The 21,648-nt window shown below is 33.1% G+C and overlaps 4 non-coding genes across 4 annotated transcripts; all 4 read right to left on the bottom strand.

The window, feature by feature from the left end:
* Positions 1-5,315: 5,315 nt before the first annotated feature.
* On the bottom strand, positions 5,316-5,387 carry Trnam-cau (transfer RNA methionine (anticodon CAU)). Its single transcript has one exon. It is a non-coding gene; the product is annotated as a tRNA-Met (tRNA).
* A 7,742-nt stretch (positions 5,388-13,129) lies between these two features.
* Positions 13,130-13,201, bottom strand: Trnam-cau (transfer RNA methionine (anticodon CAU)). The gene has a single exon. It is a non-coding gene; the product is annotated as a tRNA-Met (tRNA).
* A 4,416-nt stretch (positions 13,202-17,617) lies between these two features.
* On the bottom strand, positions 17,618-17,689 carry Trnam-cau (transfer RNA methionine (anticodon CAU)). Its single transcript has one exon. It is a non-coding gene; the product is annotated as a tRNA-Met (tRNA).
* Positions 17,690-20,810: 3,121 nt separating this feature from the next.
* Trnam-cau (transfer RNA methionine (anticodon CAU)) lies at positions 20,811-20,882 on the bottom strand. The gene has a single exon. It is a non-coding gene; the product is annotated as a tRNA-Met (tRNA).
* Between the last annotated feature and the right edge of the window lie 766 nt (positions 20,883-21,648).

The following is a 21,648-nucleotide window of genomic DNA, read 5'->3' as shown; positions in this document are numbered from 1 at the left end:
TTTAGATTTTGAAGATTTACAGGATATTGTTGATATTTTTAACAAACACTTTACGGAAATATCCTGTAAATTATTAGCAGATATGTCTGTAGAAAGTTTTGATCCAGAATTATTAAATCGATATACAGAAACTAAACTAGGGAAAGAAAATGTTTTCAGTATTAATGAAATAAGTGAATTTGAAGTATTGAATATGTTGAATACACTTGATGTAAACAAGTCAGCCGGTATAGACTTTATCGGACCTCGTCTTCTAAAACTTTCGGCAAATGTTATATGCAAATCTATTACACATCTTATAAATGCTAGCATCACTAATGGAGTATTTCCGACCCGTTTAAAACAAGCAAAAGTCACTCCTATTTTCAAAAATGGCGACCACGCAGATCCAGGGAACTACAGACCGATATCCATTCTTCCAACATTATCAAAATTAGTTGAAAAACACATAGCCAATCAAATATGTAACTTTGCCTCTAACTTTGATCTTTTATTTAAATCACAATCTGGATTTCGAGAATTTCATTCATGTCAAACGGCCCTTACAAAACTTACAGATAATTGGCTACAAGCTATGGATCAAGGAAATCTAGTAGGCATAACTTTCATTGATTTTAGCAAGGCATTTGATTTAGTTAATCATGATATACTTATAAGTAAACTTCAATCATATCACTTTGATCAAATGGCTATTAAATGGTTTCATTCTTATTTAACCTCAAGGACTCAGTGTGTAAAAATAGGAACATATTCCTCTGATTTTTTGCCCGTCACAGCAGGAGTACCCCAGGGATCTATCTTAGGTCCCGTATTATTTTTATTGTATATAAATGATCTCCCTTTACATGTAAATAGAACAGATATTGATATGTTTGCCGATGATGCAACCTTACATACATATCATAAAAATATAGAAGGTATTGAGAATGCCCTAAACTTTGATTTGTGTGAGATTGAAAATTGGTGTTCCAAAAATCAAATGGTGTTAAATACCAACAAGACAAAATGTACGCTTATGGGAACACAACAAAGAAAATCAAGAATAAATTCCCCTGAACTAAATTTATATGCTTCAAACAAATTAATTGAAAATGTTGAATCTGAAAAACTTCTGGGAGTGCATATTGATCATTCATTGCGCTATAATCACCATATTGACTCAGTTTGTAAATCTTTGACATATAAATTATATACTTTACGCAAAATTAAAAAATTTCTTCCCTTACACACAAGAAAACTATTCTATAATGCATACATTCTGCCTTCTATGAATTATTGTCTTACTATTTGGGGTAATGCGCCAGGTGCTGGCATAGATAGAGTTTTTAAATTGCAAAAAAGGGCAGCCCGGATTATATTAGATGTGGCTTATGATGCCCCTTCACTACCATTATTTGAAAAACTTGGATGGCTGACCATATACGAGTTGATCGATTTTCATAAATATGTACTACTGTACAAAACACTTCATGGTATGGCACCTACTTATTTAAGAGACTCTTTTGAATTTATTTGTTCTAATAATTATGTTCTACGATCTGAAACAAACTATGACCTTCAACTTCCGAAATATCGAACAAATCAATTTAAAAATTCTTTTCATTATTCTGGTGTTCATTCATGGAACAAATTACCTTTGTATATACGTTTTTCACAGAATTTACACACATTTCGTAAAAATGTTGAAACATTTATTATAAAGTGTCGCAACTAAAATGTCCTAAAAATGTATTTTTACGTCATATTGTATTATTTATTTATTATTGTAAAATGTTTTTATTATTGTACATGTATAATTGTGAACATGCTAAGAGGGCCCCGAGGAAGACTAGTGCATTGCACTAATCGGGTTACCCTCTCAAAATAAAGTATTATTATTATTATTATTATTATTATTATTAATTGACCCCATCCCTGGTGTGTTTTATATGTTAAATTTGAATGACGCATAGAGAGCTGGAAGGCTTCCCGGATAGTCTAATTAGTGGATATATGTAATTTGAATGAATTGCTTTTCAATGTTAAAGAGACAAATAATAAACAATTTCGAAGGAATTTGGCAATAACTAACAAATTTTGTAGCTGCTAATATTAGCTTTTTTAAAGCATTGATAAGAGATATTAATTGATTTATATATCTTACTGTAAAAAGTTACAGTCAATTAAGCCAGTTATAAGCAGACTTATTTTTGTATTCATATGAATCAGGATTTGTGCAAAATCTCATGCGTGAAAAGAAAAAAAGACTTGCTGTCGCCTTCAACTCAACATTAATATATATCGACGACGCATTGTCAATTAACAATGGTCATTTCCATTCCTATGTCAATACGATATATCCTGGTCAGTTTGAGATAAAAAATACCAAAGAGTCTGACACATCTGTTTCATACTTGGATATTTTACTTGAAAAAGACGTTAATGGTAATCTAACAACCAAGCTTTATGATAAACGTCATGACTTTCACTTTTCTATCGTCAACTTCCCATACGAATGCAGCAATGTGCCTTCATCTTCGATACGCAAGAACATGCTCTACGTGTGAACAATTTCTAAAATGAGGTATTTTTTTCACAAACAAGTTGATGAAACAAGAATATTGGCAGTTTCGTTTTTTTAAAGGCATCACTTCGTAAGTTCTTTGGTCCATATAATGACCTTGTCAGCAAATACAATTTATCATTGAGTGAAATGCTGACGCATGCCAAGAAACCCTTAGCAGTTTTTCCGGAGAGCGAACTCAATAAAAGCCGAATTAATCTGTGAAACTCCCCCGAGAGATGTTGGCGAGGCAATTAATGTCAGCAGTTTTGAGGGAGGGATCTTAAGTTTTACTGGGTTTAAAACATAGGTACAAAACTAATTATTTAGAAGTCTTTGCACCCCTTCATTTTTTTTCGGGGGGGGGGGGTCATATTTATCAAGTATTGTAAAAAAAAAAGTAAGTTAAAGAAAAAGAAAGTTAAAAATCATTAATTATAGTAAACTAATTCGTCAGTAGAAATAAGCTGTCTTTCAATTTTTTTTTACGTATTTCCATATAGTTTTTTTTTCCTGAGCATAAATTAACGTCGGGTACGATGAACTTGGTAGTTGTGGAAGTACCGCGCGTCGAATTCTGGGAAAAAGGGTACCAGATTCCATGAAGTTGACATCCTTTCCTGGTTAAACAAGAGGGGAGAGGAGTACTAAATGGGCAGAGGTATCACAGCGGTAATTGACCAATCAAAATGAACTTAGTCAAATTTAGGTCCATACATATAAAATTGATTTTCCTTTCTTTTGAGACGTTTTTCTATTCTCTTCCATGCCATTTTTACAACTTTGGTACCTGTGCCTAGTAAATTTTATGTACGTTTTGAACAAATAAAGGTTTTTGACAGGAACTATTTTTTTCCCGGGAATAGGAGGCTACTTCCTGCGGTACACTCGGAGTGTTTATAAACACATTGAAAACACGTGGATTTGAGGGTAGCCCTGTTTGCAGATGGAAAAAGTCAGAAAATGCCGTGTAGGTACCGTTTTTTGTGTGAGAGTGTGTCAGCTAGTGTGACAGGTAATGTTTAACACCTCCTGCTAGATATTTTTTCAAGTAAACAAATACCAAATTTTTTTTTTAACGACTTTTTATTCTATATGGAATTTTATAGTGAAAACAATTTCCGGTGTGACGCAACCTGATTGGCTATGTTAATATTTTCATTTTAATGTAAAAATATTACTGATAGAAATAAATGGTGGAATATATCAAGTTTTTTTTTCTTCAACTAAGAAAGCTGAAAACCTATGATCCCCCCCCCTAAAATTGAAATCTGCTGCCGTAAATTGTCTTGCTAGCGTTTGGGGAATATGGGTGATTTGCATCAATTACACTTTTATTGACTTCATCAGTGCGTAAACCGAACGAGATTTCTTGGCATGGATGTTTTTCATACTATTTGTTAGTCCATTATTTATACACTGAACTAACGAGGGATGTTTCCATTATTTCCCGATCATGACAAGGAGCACACGGCGGGTGTGACCGGTCAGCAGGGGATGCTCACTCCTCCGTGGCACCAGATCCCACATTCGATGTTTTGAGGTCCGTGTTTGCTCTGCTCCTTATTTGTATTGTTTTATGGACTTTGATTTTGAATACTGTTCGTTATCTCAATATCCTTCGTGCTAAAATTGGCTAATTTTTTTCCTAGACTTTCAACATATATTTACTATGTTTGTCACAATATAATAAAAGAATTCATAAGAAATAGTTAAATAGATATTTCAGAACCAGCATACATGTACAACATTTCACTGCAAATAACAAGCTTTGTGAGCGACCAGCATGAAAATATAAGTATCTAAACTTAACAGTACTGTGTATATTTCAAAATGGAAAAAATGATCATTTCCTCCTAAAAAAAAAAAAACATCCGTCACAAAATGTAGTTCCTGACTTAAATGTTAGAACCTAAAAATTATGCAGAATTTTAGAGTAAAAAAAGTCCAGACCAAAATCTGCTCATAAGCGTAGGATCAAAACTTAATAAAATAATATTAGTAGACACAATATGTGTACGTCATATCTTCGTCTTAACAGTAGAGCAGGAAAGTCAATGCTATTTGAATATTTATGTGATAAAGTGAAGAAAACAAAAGTAGTTGGTCCGAAAACCTAAGCAAAACAAATCTGGGATCAGGACATAAAATCTGGCATCCATCAATTCCAGCGGTGGGATTAGCTGTCTAGCAGGAGTAACCATACCCTGTCGACCGGATTAATATGCCATAATCCCTATAGGTATTGATCAAGTAGACAATAATCCGTAATCAATTTTTGTATCTTAACAGGGCAAAAAATTTGTATGAGAAAGATACCCTTATAGCTATACATATAATTATCTGTTGAATTAATTTCCAGATTTCACAAAAGATTAATTTTTGTTCTCTGATAGGAATTTTTTAAAATTATATATAGCGTTAACGTGGGAAATTTAAGCTAATTTGTTTTAATATATAAAGCGTATCTTTTTTATCCAGGAAAATCTTCAAAGTTAATTTAGATATGATTAAGAAAAATCGTTTTGGTTTAGTCAGATTGCGAAAATACGTGCAAATAAAGTCTTAAATCACTAGATCTTTTAATTATAGGCCTAATGTTAGGAGAACTTGGATTGATATTAATTTTTTTGTCATACCGTGCAGTTTACAATTTATTTTATATCTATATCAAATGGTCGGTCAATCTAACTACACAGTGATACCCCATTATTATGGTGAAGTTCAGAGAGGGTCCTTAATATATTGAATAAATCAGAAGGAGGAAAAAAATTAGCAGAGCGTGGTTTCGATCCACGGACCTCTGGGTTATGGGCCCAGCACGCTTCCACTGCGCCACTCTGCTGCTTATTTAGTAAAATGTTCAATTGACTTATGTTTAATGTTATTTCCAGAGATTGCCTCAGAAAATTTGTTAGGCCTATATAATCAATCAACGCGACGAAGAACTGTATTTAAAATTTAAATCTACACTGCTGTTAAAGTGAAAATTGAGAAAAATGTTGGTTCCGGTGTAACGCTGAATTTTGACCCGTGTTGAAAATTGACCCGGGGGTCATTTTTCAACGTTGAATAATGAGACGTAAGATGTTGAATTTAGACCCTAGTCCGTTGAAAACTGAGCCGGGTCCTGAAATTTTGATCATGAAACCGGTTCTAAATTCAACAGCATAAAAACACATATTTATAAAAGTCTTGATTTTCACAACTGTGATTTAATCCATGGGCGTCGGTAAGGGGGGGGGGGTAGGGATGCTTAGCCCCCCCCCCATTTTTTTGCAAAGACAGACATAATTAATATAGACATTGAACAAAGTGAAATTGGTTTAGCCCTCCCCCCTTTCAACAGGCACGTTACAGTGTACAGTGTAGTCAAAGAAAGAAGAGTAAGTGGTAGTTCTTGATAAAAAAAATCGCCCCCCCCCCCCCCTCCCCGAAATAGGATTTCGGGTTTGGACTAATAGTTTTGTCAATGGACAAGTTTTCTTTTCTTTTTTTGTCAATTATTTTTAAAATTAGATTGGATTTTTAAAAATTCTTTTTCAATTATCCCCCCGCACTTTCAATTTGCTCCCGACACCAATGTAATCAATAAACAAAAAAGATCATTAGTATACGTAAATCATTAAAATATGTAAATCATTAGAATATGTAAATCCTATTAGTATACATAGTTACACAATATACAATTTAGTTCAGAAATTTGTTTATCTATATTGGCTTTTTGCTAGCAACTCTTCATTTATTTCAATCTTAAAATTCGTAGTATTAGTATTTGGGTAATGGTGAGAGTTTAACGCATGATGCAGATACGTTTTAATGCTTACATGTATTTAGTTATGCACAACATTAATAACTTATAATGTCCAACTTGAAAACGGATTTTTTTTTCAAAATAAAAGGTTTAGTGATCTTTTTGGCATAGTTAATCAAACAGTTCAAGAACGAACCCCATTATACATATTTATTTTGTTAAGTAGGGGATGGAAAGAGGGGGTGATCTCCCCTCTTTGGGATGTTTCAATTTGCTAATAAAATCTTGTTTGGCAGATTTAGAGATGATGGTTTCATCATTTTAAATGGTTCTGAGACTGAGATTCTCGATTTCCTTGAACTTGGCAATCAGTGTCATCCGCACTTAAAATTCACCTTTGAAATCTCTGTTGATTCCGTAAACTTTTTAGACACAAAAGTGTATAAAGGAAGAAAATTTCAAGAATCAAACAAACTTGATATCAAGTCTTAATATCTACACAGTGAAAGCTCTCACAACCCAGCGGTATTCAAAGGTTTCGTTCAAGGTAAATGCAAAAGACATTTGCGAAATACCAATGGCACTGCTCTCAGTATTGCTAGTATTCTACAAGAAATACTTGTCAAAGAGAAGCTTCTCTGATAAAGAAATAGATCTTATTATCACAGAAATAATTGGAACAGACAGAAATGATATCCTAAATGAAAGTAATGGCCAACTGAGACCCCACAATAAATTAAATATGGTTACAAAAGTCAACGGACTAAAAAACGCATCTTAAAATACTGGAACGAAACGAAAAAGGACACAAGATGCAAAGAAATATTTATCTCGGAACCAATTAAAGCTTATAGCAAAGACAAAAGCAAAGGCGATTATGATATAATTTTTAGATCATGTTTACCACAAGAATACACTGCTAAGGTGGACCTCTGATGAGGCAAACCTTAGGGCAAGTACCCGTTACAAAAACTGCCGAACACTCAATACAACCCGGGGTAAAGTATATTTCTATATACATTAATGAATACATTTAACATATTTTCAACAGAAAGGAATGCCTGGTTTAGAAGTTTGGTTTAAAGTGTAGGGTCCTGATAAATTTCATGGACAAGTTTGGCTAATTGATGTCTTTATTCTAACAACAGATTTCCAGGATTTTTTGTTTTATGTCCTATTCATAGTTTTGTAGTTATTTATGGATGCGATGGATTTTAGAAAGTATTGTCAAAAAAATAACTTGCCATGCTTGAAGATAACTGAAATCCTGCACTGATCAAAATGTACATATAAACACGGGATGATAGTTTTTTTTCTATAACTCTTGAAAAGGGAAAAAATTGAAATCGAAATATAAGTATAGAGACACTGATAAATCCCATAAAAGAAACTCCAAGTTCAAATAATGTTCAAACTCTGAGGTGGGGTCAATATTCAACAGGGTCAGCATTTTCAACTTGTTGAGGTCATCAGGGATAAGAAAAAAATTATCAAGCTGTTGAAAAATGACCCCAGGTATAAATTCAACGACTTTTGGTCTCAATTTTCAACGGAGAAAAAACACCCCTGGTTCAATATTCAACGTTGAAAAATGACCTCGGTTCAATTTTCAACTCGGGTCAATATTCAACGTTACACCGGTCAATACTATTGGTATCTTTTAATTCTTTTAATATTATTTAGTATGGATGTTTTTAATAACAAAATAAAAATCATTTTCCATCATGCAACCTTTCACATACACATGCACAATGTAGATAGCATGTAAATAGCTTTAATTTTTTTTTTTACAATGCGTGTTTGTTCATATGTACATGTACTTGCATTTGAATGACACATAGAGAGCTGGAAGACTTTCTAGATAGGTTAATTAGTGGATAAATGTTTTTTAATTAAGTGCTAGTCAGTGTTAAGGAGCAAACAATAAACAATTTCCAAGGAATTTGCCAATAACTAACAAAATTGTGAAGGTGCTAAAATTAGCTTATTTAAAACATTGATAGGAGATATTAATTGATTTTATATCTTACAGTGAAAAATTCGAAATCAACACTTGCATGTTAACGAACGATAGTTTTTTAACAGTTTATAGTCAATTTATCCAGTTATGTAAGTAATAAAAACCAATCAAAATTTTTTTTTTGTATTTTATTTTATATTGTGTTAATTTTTTGAAAATGTTTTGGTAAATACTCAAATTGCAAAAATTCATGCAAATAAAGTATTAAATCACTAGATCTTGGAAAAATATAGGCCTTATGTTAAGAGAATTTCGATTTATATTAATTTTTGTCTCACTGTGCCGTTTGCAATTTATTTTATATTTATATCAAATGGTCGGTCAATCTAACTACACAGTGGTACCCCATTATTATAGTGAAGTTCAGAGAGGGTCCTTAATATACTGAATAAATCAGGAGGAAAAAAATTTAGCAGATCGTGGTTTCGATCCACGGACCTCTGGGTTATGGGCCCAGCACGCTTCCACTGCGCCACTCTGCTGCTTATTTAGTAAAATGTTCAATTGACTTATATTAACTGTTATTTCTAGTGATTGCATCAGAAAAAAATGATAGGCCCATATAATCAATCAACGCGACGAAGGACTGTATTTTAAAATTAAATGTACACTGCTTGTAAAGTGCAAATTGAGAAAAATATTGGTTCCAGACAATACTATTGGTATCATTGAATTCTTTGAATTTTATTAAGTATGCATGTTTTTAATAAGAAAATAAAAAATCATTTTCCATAATGCAAGCACAGTGTAGTAAAAGTTTTATTAGCTTTTAATTTTTTTTACAATGTGTGTTTTTATTTATGTACTTGCATTTGAATGACACATATGTAGAGAGCTGGGAGACTTCTTGGATAAGAAAAATTAATGTAATTTGAATGAATTGCTTCTCAATGTAAAGGATGCAAATAATAAAAAATGTCCAAGGAATTTGCCAATAACTAACAAATTTTGTTGATGCTGAAATTATTATTTTTTTTTTACATTGATAAAAGATATTAATTGATTTATGTAGCCTACATTGAAAAATTCGCAATCAACACTTGCATGTTAAAGAACGATAGTTTTCTTTACCATTTTTAATCTATTTGGCCAGTTATTTAAGTAACAAAAAAATTAATAGCCATTCTCTGTAACCACTTAAACTTTGTTGCCACGCATGGTCACCGATTTTGATGAAACTTCACCCATGCTTAGTACTTGACACCAGAAACAAATATCAAACAAAATTTCGTTGCTATGTGTCTCGGTTGCTATGGCAACAGCCGGAAAAGTTTGAAAAATCGAGATTTTCAGCCACTTTAAATCTTGACTGTGGCTTAATAAAAACTAGAAAAAGCAAACAAACCATTCTAACAAAAACATGACACCTTGATGTCACTTATACTGTAAAGAAACTGTTTAGAATATATCTCTAAGTAAGTGATAACCAAGGTTACATTTGGAATACATTTAAAATGCTGAAATATGCTGAAAAACACCCCGTATTCACTAATGGTAGGTGTTACATGCTCAAACTCAATCAACGACTTAAGAAAAACAGTGAAAATGTTTGACCTTAAGTATATAAGTATAAGCAATATTATTCTATAAATAACTTTCATGGTTGCCATGGTAACACAGTGTAACCATGCAAAACCAGTAACTAAGATTGGGTTAATCTACTGTCTTGAGGAAAAACATGAAAATCCAAGACTGGCAAATATGCATTCTTAGGACCTTGCAACACCAACACCATAAGAAAAATTGGGAGTAATTGCTACTTTGCAGTGTTACCATGGAAACAATGTACTAGTGGTTTAAAGTTAATTATTTTTTGCTGCATAAACAACTAAGTTGCTATTTAATCAAGAAACATATTATATGATTCACCTTGAATAGTACTTATCTGGTAGAACTGAAGTTGAACATCATATATTGATAAAACTTGACAAAGAAAACAACACTGTTGCTATGGTTACCAAGAAGGGAAAATGTTCGATTTTGTGAACTTTATATCAATTTTAAACCCTGTGTGCCAGCTTCTTGCATCCAGTTAGAGATTGGATGATAATCAAAATTAAAAGTCAGGTTAGCTGTTAATAAATATCAATCATAAAAGTTTTGGGAATCTACATTTGAGGGTACGTATCCAAGGAAAAAAAATATTTTTCAGATTTTTAAGCATTTTTTTTCCTGCATATTTCCATAGCAACGCTCTATTTAAAGAACCCGATCTGATTTTTTTTAAATAGAAAAATAAGGATCACACTAACATTTTTAAAAATTGATCATTAGTTATGAGGAAATGTGCTTTATTAAAAGATAGGATCAGATTTAAACATACAGAGTGTAAATTTGAAGGTTCTCTGTTGCATAAAAACCTTGGCAACCATTGCCAACCAAAATGAAATATCATAAATTAGTCTTTGTATATGTTTCAGGGCTCTTTTCTCTATTATTTGGTCACATTTCATCCTATAATTGCTTTTTATTTTTACGTGTATGACTTTATAAATTCAATGAATATTTTTTTTTTACTTTTTAATACTTTGTTACCATAGTAACGTACGTAATAGTTAATTTACCAAACCTGTTTATCATGCATTTGAGGCAACAGGCCTTCAACTTTTGGAAACAGTCATTGCCAATTGTTTGTCTTGCCGCAAATGTTAAATATGGGGCTCTAAACATGGTAAAAAATGTCATTTTTCAAACTTTTAGACATGTTGCCATGGTAACTATAACACATAGCAACCAATGTTTGCCTGATTTAGTTAAGGGTATCAAAGACTTTTATCATAGAAAGTTTGGAGAAATTCTGAGACTATGCGTGCCACAGCTCCTATATAAAATTTCAAGTCATTACAGAGAATGGCTCTTAAATCTTTTTTATACATATATAGTGTTAATTTTAAGAAAATGTTTTGGTTTAGTCAGATTGCGAAAATACGTGCAAATAAATTTTTAAATCACTAGATCTTTTAATTATAGGCCTAATGTTAAGAGAACTTGGATTGATATTAATTTTTTTGTCTTACCGTGCAGTTTACAATTTATTTAAACAATAAAATGTTTTCTTTGGTTGTTATTACAGGAATGAAGGTCGCAGCTGTTGCAGAAAAAATACATAACCCGCGTAAGCGGGCTATGTAATTTTTGCTGCAATAGCTGCGACATTCATTTCCGTATTAACAACCAAAGAAAGACATTTTATTGTTTATATTTATATCTGTTTAAATAATCATTTAAAGTAGGGTTAAAAAGATTGATTATTCTATTAATGATGCGAACGTCTTTGTATGTTTTATTGATGGAACAGCCACTGATCACGAAATCTCTACAGGTGATGCTACGTTCCCACTGTCGTGCGGTCAGTTACGCACGTCACGATAGATCAATCGTAGTTGATCGCGGAGTTTTTATTGAATTTTATGCAAAGATACGAAGAGATGCGTATAGGTGCGTTTTCATACGTTTCATTACGCTTTTATGCGCTATGCCCCCGATGGATAAATTTCATGTGATGCGATCTCTGACGATCTGACTACCGTTCGGATAAGATGAATTACGTTTCAATAGGATTATCAAGATTTAGTCGAAAAAGGACCTCGATCTGTCACGAATATCACGATTCGAGTTCTCGATTAGAAAGGATCTCCTACGTTTTAATACGTACTCATACGATATAATACGTTCATTGCGCTCTCTTGCGCTAATGTACGATAGAATAACACGTTCATTGCAATGTCTTTCACGATCAGGATCAAGATAGAACACGCTTTGAGCTACGATTGTACCCCGGCAGACATATAAAAATCTGGTTATACTGAGTCCATTATATTTTATCTCTTGAAATTAAACAAAACATAAACATACAATCAATAATAATGGCAGAAGTAAAGGTTGATGACAACTTCATAAACGTGGTGTTTGTAGTGTAACTATGGTCATATGTTATTGCTGTCAAAGTAGAGTAAAAGAGCAGTATAACTATCTCTTATCTTTTTTTTCACTGATGTTGCCTCTGATCGAACGGGTTCAAGTTCAAAAGAAGATAGGAACTCCCCTCTTTCTATTTTGTACTTGTTTTATGTGGCATCTTTAAAATATTTTTCCAAAACTCAGACATTTTTTTCCAATCGGGAAAGAAACGCGTTCAATTTTCCCGTTATTTTTGCAAGCTTTTATTACTCGTAATATAGCGTGATTGTCCGCAACAAAGCGTTAACACTCGTGTCTAATGGCGTTTACTCTCATATGTCCGTATCAAATCGTCTTTGAGCGGGAAAGAACCGTGTCAGCACGTGAGCAGATGGCCACGCAAAGCGTCACAGATAGTGACAGAACGTGAGATATCGCAACGAATCGCCATTCAGCGGGATATCTGTCCTTTCCGAGATTGATCCCGATGATCACGATATACAAGCCAGATTAGTTACGTTTTTATACGATGCAGCTGAGGTTAGTTACGATGTACTGCGATGATAACGATTATAAGCTAATCGTGTTAATCGTAGAAAAATTTTTGACAGTCAAAAAGAATTTCACGATCAACACGATAGTCACGAGTGAACACAAGATTTGTTTCGGTTTGATACGAGAACTACGATTTGTCCACGTTCGAGTCCCCGATCTCAATCGTGGCGCCAATCGTGATAGTGGGAACATAGCATGACATGCCTAGTATAGTTTATGCACTGATTCAGTGGATGTAAATATTTTATATTTATATCAAATGGTCGGTCATTCTAACTACACAGTGGTACCCCATTATTATGGTGAAGTGCAGAGAGGGTCCTTAATATATTGAATAAATCAGAAGGAGGAGAAAAATTAGCAGAGCGTGGTTTCGATCCACGGACCTCTGGGTTATGGGCCCAGCACGCTTCCACTGCGCCACTCTGCTGCTTACTTAGTAAAATGCTCAATGGACTTATATTCACTGCTGTTTCCAGAGATTGCATCAGAAAATTTGTTAGGCCTATATAATCAATCAACACGACGAAGGACTGTATTTAAAATTTAAATCAACACTGCTGGTAAAGTGCAAATTGAGAAAAATGTTGGTTCCGGTCAATACTATTGGAATCTTTGAATTCTTTGAATTTTACTTAGTATGCATGTTTTAATTAGAAAATAAAAATCATTTTTTTCCATAATGCAAAATTTCGAAATACATATTATGCACAGTGTAGTTAACGTGTAAATGCTCAGTACTTTAAAGATTTTTTACAATGTGTGTTTTTATATATGACTTGCATTTGAATGACGCACATGTAGAGAGCTGGAAGACTTCTTGGATAAGAAAAAATTAATGTAATTTGAATGAATTGCTTTTCAATGTAAAGGAAGCAAATAATAAACAATTTCCATGGAATTTACCAATAACTAACAAATTTTGTTGATGCTAGAGTTATTATTATTTTTTTTACATTGATAAGAGATATTAATTGATTTATACCGTAAATCTGGATACTTTTCCGTCGATTTTATCTAATTTGCGAATTTGGGTCAAAATACTGTTTTTAATTTTCACGTTTCAAAACTTTGCGAATGACCACTGCTTTGTTTACATTTTTTATTGGTGATTTATTTTTAAGAAAAATATTTTTGCAATGCACTCGCAAATTTGCTAAAAATTTATCTACAGCAAAAAATTCCAGATTTACAGTTTAGCCTACAGTGAAAAATTCGATTTCAACACTTGCATGTTAAAGCAATATGAGTTGCAACTTTGTTGTTGGAATTATTTGTTGCAAAAATGAAAAGAACTATTTCAATGACAGAAAAAATGACATTTATGAACTTCTGTTGTTGATATTTGCGATGGAAGAACTATTTATAAGCTTTGATTGAATCAAAATTATACTATTGTCATCCTGTACAATAATCATTTCTTAAATAAAACTGTATATTGAATTGTATATAAAAGTCTTCCTTCTGTTTTATTTTAGTCTAATTGATCACAAAGGTTAAAGTTAAATACAAATTTATCATAATAACTCATTTTAACAGCAAAATAAAATTTTCAGATATGCAGCTCATATTGCTGTAAATAACGATAGTTTTCTTTAATATTTTTAATCTACTTGGCCAGTTATGTAAGTAATAAAGACATTAAACTTTTTTTAATACATGTTTAGAAAATGTTTTGATTTAGTCAGATTGCGAAAATACGTGCAAATAAAGTTTTAAATCACGAGATCTTTTAATTATAGGCCCAATGATGAGAGAACTTGGATTGATATTTATGCCCCGCCATGAATATGGCCGGGCATAATGTGTTTGTCATTTCCGTCTTCCGTCCTTCCGTCCTTCTGTCCTTCTGTCCTTCCGTCCTTCCGTCACACTTTGCGTTTAGCTCTGTTCAAAGCTAAGTTTCAAAGAAACTATCCAAGATATTTTCATCAAACTTCATATGCTGATAGATATTGATGAGAGCTATGCAACTGCATCAACATTTTTTGACCTTGACCTTTCCTTTGACCTTGACCTCACTTTTCTTAAATTAGTGTTTAGCTCAGTTTTAAACATACCATTCAAGATGGTGTTATCAAACTTCACATGTGGATACCAACTTGCGCGGATGATGCATCTAGGGATGAACACTACCAGACTTGCTTCAGATGCTGGATCTGACCTACATTTTCCAGATAAGTGACCAGATTAAAATTTTTGGAGCAGGTCCATTCCTAAGGAACTTTAAGCCCAACTTGGACCAAACTTGCATAGATGATGCATCTAGGGATGGACACTACCAGACTTGCTTCAGATGCTGGATCTGACCTATATTTTCATTCCCAAGTAACTATAAGCCCTGCCTGAACCAAACTTGCATGAATGATGCATCTAGGGATGGACACTACCAGACTTGCTTTGGATGCTGGATCTGACCTTCATTTTCATTCCCAAGTAACTATAAGCCCTGCCTGAACCAAACTTGCATGGATGATGCATCTAGGGATGGACACTACCAGATTTGCTTCGGATGCTGGATCTGACCTATATTTTCATTCCCAAGTAACTATAAGCCCTACCTGAACCAAACTTGCATGGATGATGCATCTAGGGATGGACACTACCAGACTTGCTTCGGATGCTGGATCTGACCTATATTTTCATTCCCAAGTAACTATAAGCCCTACCTGAACCAAACTTGCATGGATGATGCATCTAGGGATGGACACTACCAGACTTGCTTCGGATGCTGGGTCTGACCTATATTATCATTCCCAAGTAACTAAAAGTCTTACCTGAACCAAACTTGCATGGATGATGCATCTAGGGATGGACACTACCAGATTTGCTTCGGATGCTGGATCTGACCTATATTTTCATTCCCAAGTAACTATAAGCCCTGCCTGAACCAAACTTGCATAGATGATGCATCTAGGGATGGACACTACCAGACTTGCTTCGGATGCTGGATCTGACCTATATTTTCATTCCCAAGTAACTATAAGCCCTGCCTGAACCAAACTTGCATGGATGATGCATCTAGGGATGGACACTACCAGATTTGCTTTGGATGCTGGATCTGACCTATATTTTCATTCCCAAGTAACTATAAGCCCTACCTGAACCAAACTTGCATGGATGATGCATCTAGGGATGGACACTACCAGACTTGCTTCGGATGCTGGATCTGACCTATATTTTCATTCCCAAGTAACTATAAGCCCTACCTGAACCAAACTTGCATGGATGATGCATCTAGGGATGGACACTACCAGACTTGCTTCGGATGCTGGGTCTGACCTATATTATCATTCCCAAGTAACTAAAAGTCTTACCTGAACCAAACTTGCACGGATGATGCATCTAGGGATGGACACTACCAGATTTGCTTCGGATGCTGGATCTGACCTATATTTTCATTCCCAAGTAACTATAAGCCCTGCCTGAACCAAACTTGCATAGATGATGCATCTAGGGATGGACACTACCAGACTTGCTTCGGATGCTGGATATGACCTATATTATCATTCCCAAGTAACTAAAAGTCCTACCTGAGCCAAACTTGCATGGATGATGCATCTAGGGATGGACACTACCAGATTTGCTTCGGATGCTGGATCTGACCTATATTTTCATTCCCAAGTAACTATAAGCCCTGCCTGAACCAAACTTGCATAGATGATGCATCTAGGGATGGACACTACCAGACTTTCTTCGAATGCTGGATCTGACCTATATTTTCATTCCCAAGTAACTATAAGCCCTACCTGAACCAAACTTGCATGAATGATGCATCGAGGGATGGACACTACCAGACTTGCTTTGGATGCTGGATCTGACCTATATTTTCATTCCCAAGTAACTATAAGCCCTACCTGAACCAAACTTGCATGGATGATGCATCTAGGTATGGACACTACCAGATTTGCTTCGGATGCTGGATATGACCTATATTTTTATTCTCAAGTAACTATAAGTCCTACCTGAACCAAACTTGCATGGATGATGCATCGAGGGATGGACACTACCAGACTTGCTTCGGATGCTGGATCTGACCTATATTTTCATTCCCAAGTAACTATAAGCCCTACCTGAACCAAACTTGCACGGATGATGCATCTAGGGATGGACACTACCAGACTTGCTTCGGATGCTGGATCTGACCTATATTTTTAATCTCAAGTAACTATAAGCCCTACCTGAACCAAACTTGCAAAGATGATGCATCTAGGGATGGACACTACCAGACTTGCTTCGGATGCTGGATCTGACCTATATTTTTATTCCCAAGTAACTATAAGCCCTACCTGAACCAAACTTGCATGGATGATGCATCGAGGGATGGACACTACCAGACTTGCATCGGATGCTGGATCTGACCTATATTTTTAATCTCAAGTAACTATAAGCCCTACTGGAACCAAACTTGCAAAGATGATGCATCGAGGGATGGACACTACCAGACTTGCTTCGGATGCTGGATCTGACCTATATTTTTATTCCCAAGTAACTATAAGCCCTACCTGAACCAAACTTGCATGGATGATGCATCGAGGGATGGAGACTACTAGACTTGCTTCGGATGCTGGATCTGACCTATATTTCTATTCCCAAGTAACTATAAGCCCTACCTGAACTAAACTGATCAAATTTTATACACATACAAATTTTCATGTTGCTTTAATCATATATCCTCGGCGGGGCATTCATGTCCTATGGACATATTTCTAGTTTAGATTATAGTTTACAATTTAATTTATATTCATATCAAATGGTCAGTCTAACTACACAGTGGTACCCCATTATTGTGGTGAATTTCGGAGAGGGTCCTTAATGTATTGAATAAATCTGAAAGAAAATAATTTAGCAGAGCGTGGTTTCGATCCACGGACCTCTGGGTTATGGGCCCAGCACGCTTCCACTGCGCCACTCTGCTGCTTATTTTGTAAAATGTTCAATGGACATATTTACTGTAAATTTGTTAGGCCTATATAATCAATCAATACGACGAAGGACTGTATTTAAAATTTAAATCTACACTTCTGGTAAAGTGCAAATTGAGAAAAGTGTTGGTACTGGTCAATACTATTGGTATCTTTGAATTCTTTGAATTTTATTTAGTATACATGTTTTTAATAAGAAATTACAAATCATATCTCATAATTCAAAATTTCGAAATACATATTCACAGTGTAGTAGACGTGTAAATAGCTTTGAAAAAAATTACAATGTGTTATATATATGTACTTGCATTTGAATGAGGCATACGAGATCTAGGAGACTTCCTGGATAGGTTAAATAGTGGATAAATGTTTAAATGAATTGCTTTTCAATGTAAAAGACGCAAAGAATAAACAATTTTCAAGGAATTTGCCAAAAACTTACAAATTTCGCAGGTGCTAAAATTAGCTTATTTTAAACATTGGTAAGAGATATTAATTGATTTATATAGCCTACAGTGAAAAATTCGAAATCAACACTTGCATGATAAGGAATGATATATTTTTTTTTAACAGTTTAAAGTTAATTTGACCAGTTATGTTAGTAATAAAAAATATTCAATCTTTTCTTTACATATATTTTATTAATTTTTGCTATTCTTTAATGGAGTTATATATTTTCGATAATATAATGTGTTATTTATTCAAATGTATTTCATCAAATGATCGCACAAAAAGAAAACTAACAGATTTAAAGTTATAAGACGCTTTTTAGCATTTTGGGGGTAATCTTGATATGATAAAAGACATCTCTATATCAATCATAACCAGGAAACAATTAGAATAAAAGTATACAGTAAGAGGGGTAATTGAAGCAGTTTCTGGATTGCTCCTTATGAACGCTCAACTAACAGATAACTCTACTGCATAACACGACTTGAGCATTTGCAATTTGGTCTTTATTTAATATACTAGTAAGTGTAAACATTAAATTGACCTATTCAATCTCACTGATGTAAGCAAATAGATGCGGGTATCTGATTTTTTTTATTCGCAAAATAATTTACCGGCTGTGAAGGTAGACCATAAAAGAATAAAGTAAAATAAGTAAATGTATTTTTAAAATTAATTCCTTTAATTTGATAAAATCTTGTGAACAGATTTACAAGACAAGAGCAGTTATGGATTATATATAGATTCCTGTTTAATTTCTGAGAGAAAAAAGCTGATAAACATTTACTTTTTCTTACTGTGAAACTTTTTCAACTTTCTTTTTATCAAAACATTAGACTCGTATAAAAATGCATTGCTTTTGTTAGGAATTTATTTTTATTTTGAATTTATTTGCGAGGAACTTAAACAAAAATGACACACACTTATTAAAGATTTTATGAAATTTAGGAAAATGTATTGGATAAGGGTAAAAATTTTAATTTTCTTCAGAGAAAATGCCATTAACTTAAAAAATAAAATGGGAAAGCAGCAAAAGACAACGGAGCATTTAGAAATATGTTGCATGAAAAAAGGAAAATCACCAAAAGGTTTAAATTAGCTCATCTTGGTTATAATGTTTACAAATTTTACAAAGTAGCACGGTTATAGATAAATACATGATATAAAATGGTTAAGAAAATAGAAAAGAAAAGGGACAAGGAGAAAAAAAAGTGTTTTTGATATCAGAAAATGAATGTTGATATCAAGAAATTGAATAACTAATTTGAATTATTAAAATATATAAGAATTTTTATTGCCTAAAAACATACCTCTTAAAGCATAAAGTAAATATAATAGACATAAAAAAAAGATGTTTTCAAATATTTATACCCAATAGTAATGATGATATAATAATATGTTATCAGAAATTCAAATTATTGATATAAAAGCTCCTTTATATTTAATATCAGAATATCATTTTTGTTTCAAAAAATTGAATGGCAATAACAGGATCTACAATATGCATAAACAGCAACCATATTCGCACTGCTTTTTGGAAACTGCATATGGCAACAACATTTGAATCCTGAAATTAATCGTCAACGATTATAATATCATTTATGCCTACTCCTTCTTTTACCTCAGCATAACATAAACATCATATTGAAATTGTAATTTATTATATAGATATCTGTTTTTTCACATATAATGTAACATAATTTGTGTATAACATATAACCAAGCAATACTAAGAGTTATAATAGTAGTCTTTTATGAAGGGCTTATTGAAAGCAGTTTCAAGGTTGCTCTTTGTAAATGCTCAACTAACAAGCCACTCTACTGCATGAGAACAATTCTAGCATTAGTAATTAGCTCTTTGTTAAATATATGACATATTGACTTATTCTATCTTATATCAAGCGAGTATAAGCGGGTGTCTGAGACAATCTGAGAGATAAGAGCTGATCTACATTTACGTTTATTTACTTTTCAATAATCTTTTCTCGCTTGCAGAATTAATTAATTTATAATTACTAGTATGAATAGTACTAAAGAGTTCATGTTATAAATTTTATTTGATAAAATGAAATGTGTCAGAAAAACAAGGTTCTATCAAAATAATGTGTTATGCTTAAGTGTTAAACACAAAAAAAAAACATATTACATTCAGCATATATTTTATATGGTCTAAGTATATTTTGCTTTCTCTATTATCCTAAACTACTTTTCTATTCTCTTCTATATTAGAGTTTTGTGTTTCTACAAACTTTTCTGTTAGGCCAAATTAATATTCCACATGTACATTCCTGTGAAAATGCATAGCTTTCGTTTGGAATTTAAATAAAAAATGACAAATTTTGCATACATTTATTTAAAGAGATTTTTCTGAATTAAGAAAATAATGTATGGGATAAACCTGTATGAAAAAAGTGAAAACAACAAGCAGAAATAATGGATCTTCGTTTATGACTACAAACTACCTTAAGATATGACAAAATACTTTGTTTTGGAATATTCTTTATACTGGTATTTAATTTATGTGGAATATAAGTTATTTGTTTTTAAGAAATACTACATCAGAAAAGCAAAAAAGAAAGTATCTACTTATATCGCTTTCTGTCTAATTTAATGCCAAAGTTCACATTAAATGATGTAAGTAAATGTGAAAGAGAAAAAAAAAAATTAGCAGAGCGTGGTTTCGATCCACGGACCTCTGGGTTATGGGCCCAGCACGCTTCCACTGCGCCACTCTGCTGCTTATTTTATTAAATGTTCAACTGACTTATATTTACTGCTATTTCCAGTGATTGCATCAGAACATTTGCTGGACTATTTAATCAAACAACGAGACGAAGTTTGAGTATTCAAAGATTTAAATGTCTGCTGGTTAAGTACATACTAAGAAATTATTGGTTACGGATACTTCAATTGACATATGTAAATTCTCTAGGTTAATTTATATATTTCTTGAAGATAAGAAATAAAAATTCTTTATCATATCGCAAGTTGCAGCAAATGAATTATTTTCATACAGGAAAGAAATCAGCATGTAACATGTGTAAATATACGTGTAAATAATTTTTAATATATTTTATGTACTTGCATTTCAATGCCACAAGGAGGGCTAGAAGACTTTTCTTGGGTAGGTAAGTAAACCTTGGGTAAATGTAACTTAATGAATTGTTATTCAATACTAAGGAGACAAATAGTGTCCTTTAAATGAACAATTTGCCAATAACTGACAAAGTTATGTTGTAGGTGATAAGGATAACTTTTTTAAAACGTTAACATTGATATGAGATATTGATTCTTTTATGTACTGTCAGTAACTGAAAGTGAAAAGTTCGAAAATCATGGCTAGTTCATTGTCTTTTTGGTCAGTTCTTCAAGTAAAAATAAATCATTCAAACAATTTCGTTTACATAATATTGTGTTTATAACTACCTTCGGTGCTCTGAAATGGATAGATGCGATATATAATATGGTGTTTATTCAGATGTATTTTTATGAGAAACTGTAAA

Source organism: Saccostrea cucullata, unplaced genomic scaffold, assembly GCF_032062105.1.
Source record: "Saccostrea cucullata isolate Sc308-1 unplaced genomic scaffold, CSIRO_AGI_Scuc_v1 ctg361, whole genome shotgun sequence".
In the NCBI taxonomy this organism is placed as follows: Eukaryota; Metazoa; Mollusca; class Bivalvia; order Ostreida; family Ostreidae; genus Saccostrea; species Saccostrea cuccullata.
Note: the sequence above shows the minus strand (reverse complement) of the source record. Positions and strands in the feature narration are given on the sequence as shown.